This window comes from Anopheles moucheti, chromosome 2, assembly GCF_943734755.1.
Source record: "Anopheles moucheti chromosome 2, idAnoMoucSN_F20_07, whole genome shotgun sequence".
NCBI classification, from domain to species: domain Eukaryota; kingdom Metazoa; phylum Arthropoda; class Insecta; order Diptera; family Culicidae; genus Anopheles; species Anopheles moucheti.
The window spans coordinates 54,620,295-54,633,706 of record NC_069140.1 but is presented as its reverse complement, the minus strand read 5'-3'; the positions used below and the strand labels follow the sequence as shown (position 1 = coordinate 54,633,706).

The 13,412-nt window shown below is 45.7% G+C and overlaps 1 protein-coding gene across 1 annotated transcript in view; it reads left to right on the top strand.

The window, feature by feature from the left end:
• The window catches only part of LOC128297996 (mushroom body large-type Kenyon cell-specific protein 1), a 76,133-nt gene that overhangs the window by 55,532 nt on the left and 7,189 nt on the right, over positions 1-13,412 (top strand). The window lies entirely within an intron of this gene.

Genomic DNA, 13,412 nt, shown 5'->3' with positions numbered 1-13,412 from the left:
TTATATTTCCATCAATCGGAAGTCGTGTTTTCATTTGTAATAATTTTAGACTGCGCAGTGAGCAAAAAAAAACACTTTCCATTTATTAAAGTACGTACCGAACATGCCCAAATGTATGCACTAAAACCATAAAGTAATGGTAGCTTTAATCCATTAAATTGCATACGAATTTAGTTATGATAAATAAATACTCTGTGTGGTTCTTACGAGGACCCCATCTATGAATTCCAAGAACTGCGGTCAAAATAATATCTGCAGCGTATCACGTTCCTTAAGATGAAAACAAAAACGGGTCGAGTTTGGGAACGGCTGGCAACCGTGCGCGACTCGCACTGGAACTGGATGATGTCTTGACAAATTATTATCGTTTCCCTAATAAGCAGAAGGTAACCTGAGGATTGTGGGTGCCTGGGTGTCATTTTGAGAACAGTTATCTTAGCCGCGGACGGCTCGGAGGCCGGCGTGTTTGGTACAATAGTTTCTAAACAATCTTCTTCCGTCACACTTCACACGGCACCGAGATGATAGCAAAGATCCCACTTGGTTATGTGACCATCGTCGTCGTCGTATTCACCTTTGATCTCCTTTTCGCGCGCTGATGAGGAAGCTGACGGTGGTGGGCACGCCGCGGATTTCGCTCGAAAGAAGCTCGAATAAATTGTTAACGCAGCAACAGCCGATTGGCACCCCCCAGGCCAACAACAACACACGACACTGCCGCACAATCCCGGCCGGATGCGGATCAACCATTGCCGATCGGCCATCAAATGTCAGCGGGCATTACGAAATGCCACTTGCGTACCGTTTCGCCAACGTTTCGCGCCTTTCGGACGATGATGATGATGATGATGATGGTGATGATGATGGAGGGCTTACGTCGCGCGACCTCACAACTCGTTCGCCGAGTCTTGACCTTTTTAGCGTCGATTCGTTTTGCTCGTATGCTGTTTCACGTTCAGAACCACGTTGTTCGGAGGTTTTTTTTTGTCCACATCGCCATAATACTTGAGCCCCTCCTTGTATCTGGGCTCGAATCCGATGACACGCATGTTTGCCTGCGATGCAACGCTATGTCCGCGCACTGTTATGGACAAAGAAGCTGAAGAAGGAGCTAAAGTTAAGCAAAAAAAATCTCCCGATCTGATCGAAAGGGAAAATCCTGTGAGTGCCCGAGAGAGAGAGAGGGACAGGACACGACGCTTGTTGCTGTGCCTGTTTGCCGCAATGCATTGAACTATGATGGTGCGTTGCATTACTGCAATTTTAATCGAAAATTACCGCCACTGCACACCACCATTGCGGCGCACCGCCCGGCACCGCTCGTGCTGCAGAACATGCAGAAACTCCGCCAGGGTTTAGGGGGTAGTACGCGAGTTTCATAAATAATAAATCTGACCTTAAAATATTTAATCACATCGATTCGCATTCGGTTGCAAACTGTGATTCCTGTGTGAGGAGAAGGGCAACAGGCGCCACAGCACCATGTAGTCTCAAGTCTCTACTTCTCAAGCCCAAGGCAAATGGCTCTCGACAAAGGCTCGACCGCCGTTCGCTCACACCGAGAACCGAACTGAACCGGGGAAGAGCGAGGGAAACATGGCAACGACTGATACAATCCTGCCACTGTGCGCCATGTAGGTGACTCCCGTTCTCATCCAGGAATGGTTCTCAAGAAGTGTCACAGTTGCGATATGAGGCTCTTTATTTTGGGTGTTAATGGAGACGAAGCTCAAGGAACCGAAAACTACACTCTTCAGGATGAATTATGGAGATATCATCAGCAAAGCAAAAAATGGTTTATCTTTCTCAAGGGACAGACACAGTTTTGGACTCGGAATGTACAATCCTTTGGGAAAGCATACCGTCCTTACATTGGGGAATTATCTTTCGCCCGAGACGGTCAGAGCGGTTCTTCTTAAAGCATGTGCGATTCCTAACATTAAAAATCAATACATTATCCAAAATGTGTGTCCACTGGCCCAACCCTGAAACACCAAACAACCACCACGTGGGCAAATATCATCAAATTTTCATGAAAAAAAGTAACACCTCCCCTAGTACACCGGCCCCGCAGTATCAATCAGCCCCAAGAAGGAAAGGTTAATGAACTTGCCGAACTTCCGTTCTGCTTACTGCCACGCACCCTGCCCGTGTTCGGCCGAAGAAAGGGAAGCCGAATCTTCAAAAGGTACACCGTACCCGTACACGTTAGACACGTTGCGACACGTATGCAGAAAGTGGGCTCACACATCCTGCAAATGCATTTGCACTCGATGCAACGAATTCCTCCCCGGGCATCCATCCTCCCTTCCATCCTTCACTCGACCCCAAATCCTTTCAACGTGCGATGGAACGAACAGCTTGTGCCTGGCACGCTGTGATTGAAAACTGTGCGGAAGGAACTTCCTTTTGGGAACGGTCCTTCCTTTTATTAGCTAAAAAGAAGAGCTGAACAAAAAAAATCTGCATGCAACGATGCACGCACACATACATACACACATACACCCGTGCATCACTCACCCTTCCGTGTGGCGTGGTCCTTGGCGGTTCCTTGCGATCGAGGATTTCGAATTCACCGTCACCACCGGTAAAATACTTCCCCTCGTCCCACCCTTCCTCTCACACTCCCCCCCCCCCCCCCCCCCCGCTCCTGTGGAGTGCATTTCACACTGAATTTGCATTTCTGTCACCAACACACATCAACACATACAAACACTTGCTTTGCCACATCCCGTCCCCGTGTGCCCGTGTGTGTGTGTGTGTGTGTGTGAAAATTCAACAAAAAAAAGCAACACAAACTCACACACTGACATGCTTCCACACACACACACACACACACATATGCTGCCGCCACCGTCGTCGGTACTCTGCCCGCGCGTTAACCGCAATGTTTGGATGCAATTTTATGTTCCCTTGCTGCCCTTCCCGGTTTTGCCGCGAAACATTTACAAATAGAGGGTGGGCCCGACAAACGAAAAAAAGAAGAAAAAGAAGGCAAGCTCTCATCAAAATTTTAAAACTTGCACCCTTTGCAACCTTCATCCCAAAACGGGACGACGACGACGACGACACAAACAACACACCGCACATCGCATCGCATCGTCCACAATCTATTCGCGGAGTGCATATCATATCGAAACCAACGCCACGGGGGTGGACGGGGACGGTGGAATGGTGGAAGGGGTTTTGGGAGGTGAAGGTGAGCTGCCAGCAGTCGTCGTCATCGTCGTCGTAGTGCCACCGATGGCTGGCTTTACACCGCCGTTCATTAGCCACCGTTCGCCACCGGCTGACGGTTCGCTTCCGATTTGCCTCGGACCCCGAGTGCCCGTTGCAGAAAAGTGCATTTCCAGCGTCGCTGTGGTTGAGCCTTCCCTTTTTGGAAGCGACGGAGAACGAGGGACACACACACACACACACACGCTCCGTGGATGGAACAACGAAAATCCCCAAGAAAGGACGAATTGTCGTAGCGTATGTCGTGCGTCTTGCTGCCATATGTAAACCCACAAAAAAAGTACCTTCATTTCCTACGGTGCAATTTTTGTGCGCCAGTTGCATGTGCACTCGCCCTGGGATTATGGTGTTTCTTCTCTGCCATCTTCCCGGCCATCCTTGCAAAAGTGTGCGTAAGTGCGGGGGGGTTTTTTTTTGTGCAAAACGGCTTTTTTGACGGTAGCATAAATTACACTCCTACACACTGGCCCTTCCTGCCGGGGCCGATTGTTGTTCCTGACGGCCGTCCTTTTGCACTGTTACCGTGTTGTTCCTATCCCTTCGCACTATCTTTGTCGCTCTCGGCCGTAGCTGCATTCTATCATTGCATTTCCTCTCCTATCCTAAAAAAAGCACCACACACACACACACACACATACGTCGGTGGAAGGCGAAGACGAAAAAAAAAACCAGCACCACACCACCTCCAGCGCAGAAAAACCATCCCGAAAAGCGAGCCAAACACGGGGCCCCATACATGCACACACGACGGGGGCCTGATATGTTTGTGCACATGCATGTTAGAATGCATTTTTCGGTGGCACGAATAAAGATCCCTTTTCCACGATTTTCACCATTTCCGTTCCCCGATTGCATATATGCAATCCGGCTCCATGCATTGCTCCGAAAATGCACCAACATGCTCATTACCGTCTTTCACCCTTCGAATCGGAACAAAAAACCACAAACTGAAGATTCGAATCTTTCTACATGCGTGTGTGTGTGTGTGTGGGGTGTGGAAGAAGGGAAGATGGGAGTGGAATGGGAAGGGCATGAGTTTGCCGCCTGTTTGCCTCCCGAAGGTGATATGTTTTTTGGGTTTTTGGAAGCGTTTTTTTTGCTCTGTTTGTAATTTTTCGCTCTCGAGTTTTTCAGACCATCTTTTGGGTGGTTTTGGCAGTTGATGAAAAGCATAATTACAATGCAATGACACCGTCACATTTCACACCACCATTGTTTTGAAGTGGCACCATCGGTGTATGCTCCATTTTAGCGGCATTTCACATACATGGCAGGTAATAACAAAAAAAAAAAAGCGGGCATTTAAAATCTACAATTTACCAAACCATTTTTCGGTTTTTGCTCTAACCACTCATGGTACTGCCAGGAATTGTTAGCTGAAACCAGTAGCAACAGAGTCCGCTTTCGAATCGTTACATTGTTATTATTATTTAAAAAAAAATATTTTATAACAAAACAACGAATAAATTACCAAAAGACCTATATAATTGCAACAAAACTTGCATATACAGTATTGGACAAAACATCTGCAATCAGTGAAGCAACGATTCGTACATACTTACTGTTCGTTATGCCTTCTTAAAGGGCATAACGAATTTTTTAAACGTATCCAGACGTCACCACCGTCTGACGTTTGGAATGACATCAGTCAGTGAGAAAAGTCAGTAAGAAGAAAGAAGCGTAGGTTTCTGGATAACACGTGGAGCACAAGACACACAAGTTGTAAATTACTCTAAATAAACTGTACTCGGATTTAAAAACACAAAACTGAGCTAAACACTTACCGTAACAAACTGTTGAAGAAAGTAAATAAAATTTATTTAATGATGATCTAATGATGGTGAAGTTAGGAAACTCAGCGTAGTAGTACTAGTAGTAGAAGAATATATTTGATTGCAACATTAATTAGTACAGTGTACACATTATTTGATAATTTTGTAACGGGTTCGACTCTGTCTTTTCCTCGTTCTTTGTAACAAATCTTTGAGCTTGTCGTTGTTGATTTTAGTTACCTGCTGAGGCGTTGTGACGGGAGTTGTGCAGGGAAAAAATTTAAATGTAGAAACCCGCATTAGGTTAAAGGAAACGTAGGGAAAAATAATAATAAAGAAACAAAATTCTTATTCCTATTCTTATTTATCGTTTTGCAACATATAAAGATCTATTTTGGCTATTCTGTTTTGGAATAGGTACCATTACCATTTAATAGCAATAAGGGATTTTCCGGATAGGATATGGGAATGTGTGTAGGAGTGTTTTTACTTATTAATGTTATCTTATTTTATCAATTGGAGTTGATTATATTCCTATCGTTGTAATTTAACATTAGTTTTGTTAGATATTGTTGAATGGTGTTTATATTACAGTCTTTGTGAATTAAATGCTTCCTATGCCATGGTGGGACATTTAGTATGGCTTTAAGGTACTTATTTTGACATATTTGAAGTTTCAATTCATCCAAACTGGGGAAACATACGTTAAGATAGGTTTTATCAAAGCAGTGTAGAGCATAAGCTTGTTTTTTTAAATCAAATTTAGATTTCCTATTTATGAAACAATAAATGGATCAGAATATTGTTTCACATTTGATAATTTTGTTCGCTATGTGCTGTCTAAATGTAATTCTCTTATCTAGAATTACTTCAAGGTATTTAACATTATTCTTCCACGGTGTATGCGAGTTGGTTATTTGTAGGTGTGTGTTTGGAATTTTGTGTTTCTTGCGGAAACGCGTGAAAAATATAGCTAGGAAACTCAGTTAAGATGCGTGAGACAATGCAAAAAATTGAAAAGACTTTCCACGATTTCTAATGGACTTTAAACTGTTTTCGGTACATTAAGACAAACATGAAGACCTAAGAAGCTTCTTTTTGCAACAACAATTAAAACTACTCTCGTCGTTGCGTTGTTGTGAAATAAAAGCAACTTTAATGTGCATTTTGTTAGAAGATATTAGTTCTGCTTTGTTAAACTATGTCTATCATAAACAGGATAGTTTTTATAGGAAAAACCTATAAGGGATAGTGGAATCCATCCATCCACTCTGGGGTAACGCTCCATTAAAATATGACTGTGGGTTGTTTTTTTGTTAGTGATCATGCAAAACTGCACTTGTTTTGTCCAGCACTGTAAGTACTTCAATTGAGGAAAAAAGCAAAACAAAAAATCCATACACTTTTTTCGCGTACCGTACCGCTTGTCACTGTTGTGTGTATGTGAACTGCCCTTGCGAAGAAGGGATGCCCGTTCGAATGCATTTAAAGTACGTTACGGTCGGTCCGGTGGCGATGGCGTTGGCTTCAGCTAGCCAAAAGATGCCACCCGCAGCCACTCCACTCTGCACGTCGCCGTTGTCGTCGTCTTGGACGGATAATGTACCGAACGGCAGAGGGAACCCGGCCAAGCCCTGGTCAGTCCGCAATGGCTGCTAGTCCGCTGGTGGCGGCCGGTGGGATGCAACGGGATGTGCAATGTTTGCGCTGCTCTTGTGCCAAAGGAAGGAAACTATACACTCCCAGCGTAACTTGCTATGCACGGCAAAAGGTGATTCGGCGGATGGTGAAAAGACAAGGACCGGCGGTGTTACGCCCGTTTGCCGCTTGCCTGAAACGTGGGACGGATTCTTTTTGCGCTCTGCGCCGCTTGCTACCGAAATGCGGCTTCTCAATGCAAACCGCCCGGCCTGTCCGCCACAAACCTTGCCAGGGAGGGGAGCAAGGGACGAGAAACGCACCGAGAAGATGGTTGAGACGATGCACAAAAAATGCATTCAGAAAATATGTATGAGTTCTGTTGCACTTTGCTATTCCCACTAAAAAGCATACATACAACCAAACACATACGCGCACACATGGACAGTCATATTCGATGCCGAATGCATTGCGTTCCGAAAAAAGTTGGTCGGCACGTTGGAAAGGAAAAAAAAGCCCGCATCGGGTCGGCCACACCGTACAGGGTAGGGAAATCCCATAGAAAGATGCACTTTGGCGTATACTCCCTCGGGCCACGTACCAAGCGCTACCCCCTTCGTCTACGTCATCGTTTACATATTTTTTTTTCATATTAAGTTGGTGCACGGTACGACTTACAACCCAAGCAAGTAAGCTCATGCTAACCAGCGCAAAAAAAAATTGTCAAAATAAAGGGAGCTGGGCCGAACGGAATAGGATAAGTCGTAGAACTAGCATCAGGCAAGTAAGCAGTACAACCAGTACCGGGGCGGTTTTTGGCGTACGCGAAGGACATACATCACTGCTGATGCATTCTGCTTTAGACGTCTTTTGTTACGTGACGTCTTGCGGAATAATGCGAAAAAAATGGAAACATTTCAACGCAACGTGTCACGCAAAATTTCAACTGTGGCCAAAGCTCGTTAAAACTGTTTGCACGACGAACGAGATTCAGTTCTAAAAGCTGACCTCTAAATATCCCACCTGATAAGCTGTGAGATTTCACAGATCACTGACAGAGTTGCACAACGCACGCTTTACACTGTGCCCCAGGAAGTGACACTGTTTGCAAAATCGATGCCATACTTGCCGTCCTTAAACGCTCACGACTCTTTATTTAGTTACAGTCCCAAACGATGCGAAGCTGCTAATATAAATTAGCGTTGCCTTCCAAATTATTTCAACCGTCAGCAAACCAATTTGTGGCCACTGTTTTTGACAGATCAGGCACGTGCGTTTACATCACATTGCTGCAGTGCGCGCTGCAGTGCTGCTACTGGCAGCATTAGTTTATTTCGAAGTATCGAGACGGAAAACCATTAACCGGGCGATCACGTTTCGCAAGCGTAGTGAAGCAAAAGCATACAATAGATGGCATGCACCCCTCCCCCTTGCACATCCGATCGGTAACCATTTCTAATCCCAAAAATCAACATGGCCTCCTGCGACCGGCAGCCAATTGGAAGGCGTTCCTAATACGTAGATTTTGGGCCTGCTTTGCTTTGCTTGCGTTTCGTAAATTCGTCTAAGCGTGCCGCCATTCCAAAGGCGAAGACTGCGTGGGGCAAAAACACAACACAAAAGAGAATCGGCAACAAAAAACCGGTCCATTTTTGTGCCGACAGCGACCATCGCGATCCGTCGATCAAGCAGGCGTTCGCACAGAAACTAAAACTATTGCGCATCTATTCCATGCGTGTACATCTCTCTCACACTTGCATGGTGTCTATCGTTTCTTTGGTATGTTTGACACACGCGTGAATATTAGTTCAACACTGACCTCATAACGAGTACAATCTGTCCCAGTGCCCATTACACGCTATTTTTATTTTATTTTATTTTACCAAAAGTGTATGACAACATATTCGGCCCAATCACTAACTAAGCGCATATTGTGTACCGTATTTTAGGGTGTATAACGACCCCCTAGATGAATTATCTAAGATTTTTGCAAAAAAAAACATTTATTTTTTTAAAACAATTGGAACAATTTTATTGTTACATTTTTATCTTTGAACATTACAATTCATACTACTCTTTCATATCATCCTCACTGATGTTTTGAAACACATTTTCGTTGTCATCATCCCCGGCATCACGATCTTCATAAATTGCACGATCCTCAGTCCCATTAAGATTGTTACTGATTTCGCTTTTTTGAAACGATTTGACGACAATCGCTTTGCTGGCTCCTGGAGTCAGATTCGAATCGGCCACATTTTTATCCACTTACTCCATTCTTTTCTTATCTTACCCTTAAACGGTTGTGTTTGCAGTTGACGGGTTAGACCTCCAGGAATGACTTCCAGAAACGTTTTGCTTGAGCAACAATTTGTTTAATTTCTGCTGGTACATGACCTCTAAATGCATCCAGTACTACAGAGCTCCAGGTCTCTTGTTTCAAACAGTTTTTAAACCTAATTTTAGACCTAAAAGGGGGTCGTTATACATACTAAAATACGGTACATTTGATGTGGAAGTGTAAGTACATTTGAAGAAGTGAATTTTTTGCACTGGGACAGAGAGAAGCTGACAGCAAAAAGATTGTAGCTCCTCATAAGGACTAGAACAGGATCATTGAAACTGTACAAATTCCGACAAAGTTGAGCAGCAAAGAATTCACGGTTTCTTAATGTACGGGCTAAGATATACAAGTTTGGTCTAGTTAGAATATCTGAGAAGGTCAATTTCATGTCTGTCTTCACGTCCGTGGTCAAATGTTTCAAATCCTAATAATAAACAGCGTGTTCTGTTGTCAAGATGGGTTATGTGGGCTCGTTGTGTCGGTTATCCACCAAAATAATGATCTTTCAAAGTGAATATAATTTCTGTTTAATTTTATCAAACCCATAAAGTTACGAATATAATGCTTATTAAATTATTGCCGATCATTTAAAACAAATTTATGTTCGAAATGGTCAATTGGATCATACCGAAAATAATACATGAGGAAACACCTACAGAATGTCTTCGTGAGGTTAAGAATTCGCTATATCATGTAACTGTGGATACTTTGTCCTTGACATCAGTAACTTCACAAATTCTTGGATTAGCTTCATTGGAAGCTTTGAAATCATCAGCGGAATATTAAAGATTGGTTCCTTGAGCAGCTGAGAGATTGATTTGAGCAGCTCCTGAACACATCAGATTTTTCGACTTCAACGCTGAGCATCCAGAAAAGAGTTCCAGACACCCAAATATCTCTAATTCTGAAGTAGTAATTTATATTTTCCAAAGCTCAGTTGACTTCATATATAAATGTAATCGAACTTGGTTCGCAAACCATGTACCACAATCAAACGTACAAATCGCCAAGGCGGCAAAGAAGAAACATAATCGCTTAATTTGCACTTTCTTCTCATGTTATCGAATGCTACATTGCAGGTGCTGTTGCAACCTTCAACTATGCGAGCGTTGGTGTGTTTTCTTTTCTCCCCGGCTTTGTGCTGCATTTCTTCTACTGTAATTTGCAAGTGGCCGCTTCCCGGAAGAAAGGTGCCGAAAGTGTAAAAAGCCGATCGTGATTGGCACACACAAGATTTCGAGGAAATTGTGCTGTGCGCCATTAGGCGATGTACTGCTGGGATGCAAATGTTCGAACGCAGCTGAATTGTCGACAGCGTCAACCGTTTTTGTTTTCGGTTCCCACCAAACGGTTCCACCGAAAACTGCCTGCCAAAGTTTTCCCGGAATGACGCGACCACTTGAACCCGATTGCACCACCCTTCTCCTCCCCCTCCCCCACCCCCCACAACGGTCGCGCATCCCTCCCGCACCAACCCTTTCCCAATCCGTATCTGTTTGAGAGGCGAAAGGGGTGACAGGGTGGAAGGTATGGAGGAAGAAGGGGGGGGGGGGAAGGGGGGTGGTTTTGTGTTGTATGACGCTGGAATTTGGGCCAACAGCCGAACAAGAGGCCTCACAAAAATCGACACGTCTAGACATGCTCTCTGTCTCTCTGCTGGCTCCCTCGCACACACACACACACACACACACACGCCCCGTGCTCGCGGAACCTTCCTTCCGGTCGTTCGCCCTACAACTTTGACATCACTCATGCGGGATTCTTCTTCGGTAGCCTTTCAAATGCTCGCCCCATTCTTATGGGGTTCGCTTATCTTGCGAGCTTATTCAACAACTTCTGTGCTTTGTGACACTGTGTTTGCGGGGCGAATGTTCGTACGAAGCCGTCGCAGCCGCTTTTTTTTCTCTTATTTATTTTCCTCCCCACGGTTGTGCCGTCGTGCCGGGGCGGTTTTTGTCTGATTCGCAAGTCGACGTCGTCGTCGTCGTCGTCATCCGCCTCCTTCCCATCCCAAGTAACGATCTCCTCCGAACAGTTTATTCCGACAATCAAACTCCGGGATTTGAAAGGAGCATAAAACGTTCGAAAGAAGCATCAAACCGATGCATTCCTGCGGGGCAGCATGTGTGACACAAGGGTGTGCGGGGCATGCCGAAGCAAATGGCCGTGAGTGTAACCCCAAAACGCAACGACATAATCAACACCATTGCCATCGGTTCCGTCGCTGGCTGGCATTTGGAACATCGTCATCAGGCAGCCGCCGGGTCGTCGTATGAATCAAGTGCGAAATGAACCAAACGGAGACGGAGCTCCAGATAAGAAGATCCTTCGATCTGCCCGGCCCCTCGAGCGGCGATAGGTACATATAAACGTCGTCAAGTTGAGCTGGTCAGTAACCTGACGCGGGGCCATCGATACACACCAGAGCCGGGCACTCTCCCAACGGCAGTGTGGAAACGTTTTATGATGCAATTATCGCCTCGACGCGTCCATTCCCCACCGTTTGTCCTTGTCTCAGCCCACCGTGCGACACTTGGATGTGTTATTTCTCTCTCTTTCTCTCACTCGTTTTGTGCTGTTTGTGTGTGTGAGTTTTTACTTTTCGTTAGCTTCACCCAACTGCAAACCGAAGCGGAAACCAACGTACGCGGATGGTCGAAGGCGGATTGATTTAACGTTGCATCTATCAGTTTGAATTGGTTTCGGTGCGATTCGGTTGATTGAAGTCGCCCCCTTTTGGCTCTCGCTCTATCGCCACTCTGCGACGTTAGAGTCCTTCACAACCTACTTGGATGCATCGGCAAACAATCTAGCGCGCACACAGCATTCGAGCAACATCTTGCGCGCAAGGTTGATATAAACAAAATAAAGCTGTAGAAGGAAACGCGGATCCGCGCGTCAGCGTCATAAAAATGGATCATGTTTCGTGCCGTGCCGTTCGTAACACGTTTTGTGTTTTATTTTGCCCACCACATCGACGACCACTGTGAGCGGTGAATTTGGTGGTATGGATCCGGAAATTGCAGCAGTATCTTATTTCGGTGCATCCAAGGCGGCCATCTGTGTGCTGTGACCGCCAACGCTTCATTTCAATTCATGCCATTTTAAGCGCACACATTTAAACCTGCTTCTTCTGCTACCGCCACTCTGTTAAAGTCGTTATTACTGACATTGTTTTGCCGGGGGGGGGTGGGGCTTGGGTTGCTTGGTTGCTTAGATTTTATTTTTCCAAAAGACCGTAGGATTAGGCGGTATAAAGATGGAAAATGAGATCCCCCTCTGCTCCTGTTGCTCCTTACCCTTTCGCCCTTCCGCTTCCAGTGTTTCGTTGCTGACCGAATTAGGGCAAGTGGTTGTGGAAAGTGGCTTCCTTACGGTTACGGTCCTCCCAACCTCCCCAGGATCGAACCACCGGCAGAGACAGGTGGCCACCACCGCACAGTCCCGCAACACAGTGCCGGTCGTTGGTCGTTGAGCATCGTGCTTCATTTTCACCACCATTTTCACCATTCGTTGGGCGTTTTTTTTTTTTTTACTTTTTCGCCATATTCGCTCCTTTTGTGTTCGCGGCGAGAATGGTGCGCTCTTGCTTTGCCCGGTGTCCTTTTTTTTCCCCCCCCATATGTGTGCGACTCGGTACGGCACATCACATCACATCCTGCTGGCGCACTGTGGGCACGACGAGTGGCACTTGTTTTCTGACTGGCGAAAATTTTTCACCAAGCCTTACCTCACAAGAGGGAGCCACCACTTATCACCGTTCCGCCCAGTTCGGGTTTGAAAAAAGAATGCGGGAGTGAAGAGGATTTGTGCGGGGAAGAGGAAAAAAAAAAAAGAAACGCAATATCACCGTCACCGGAACCGGGTCGGTTGGGAAGAAACAAGTGTCTGCGAATAGTAAGATGCTAGCGTTAGCGATATGTGTACAGTCAACTACTCTCACACACGCGACCCTGCAACGAGAAGGACCCAGCGAGGACCCGGCCCCTGGCAGTGGCTCGGGTTGATGGGGTTGGGGGGGGAGGGGAGGTGGAGAGAGGGAAAGGCATAATGTAGGCAAATCTGTGTGCACGGAACGGACAAAAACCCCACGAGCCGTTCCACGAGCCGTTAGTCTAAATCATGAAGGAACTGGAGTAGAATCTTCTGTCCACGACAGCAAACTAATGAAAAATCACGTTTGCTGACGTTTTGGCTTTCGCTTGCCGCCGTTGCTCCATTGTCTGAACACATCGCATTCCGCAAACCGGAAGGGATGGACATATATTTTCGGCTGCGCCTTTCGAAAACGCAATCACATTGCTTCGACCTCGTTTCGGAGGGGATATTCGACTTCACTTCAAAATCAATTTTCCTTTCCTTGTCGAATTCGCTGGTGCATTTCGCAAACATCTCTCACCCGTCAATTTCGCACTCTTTCC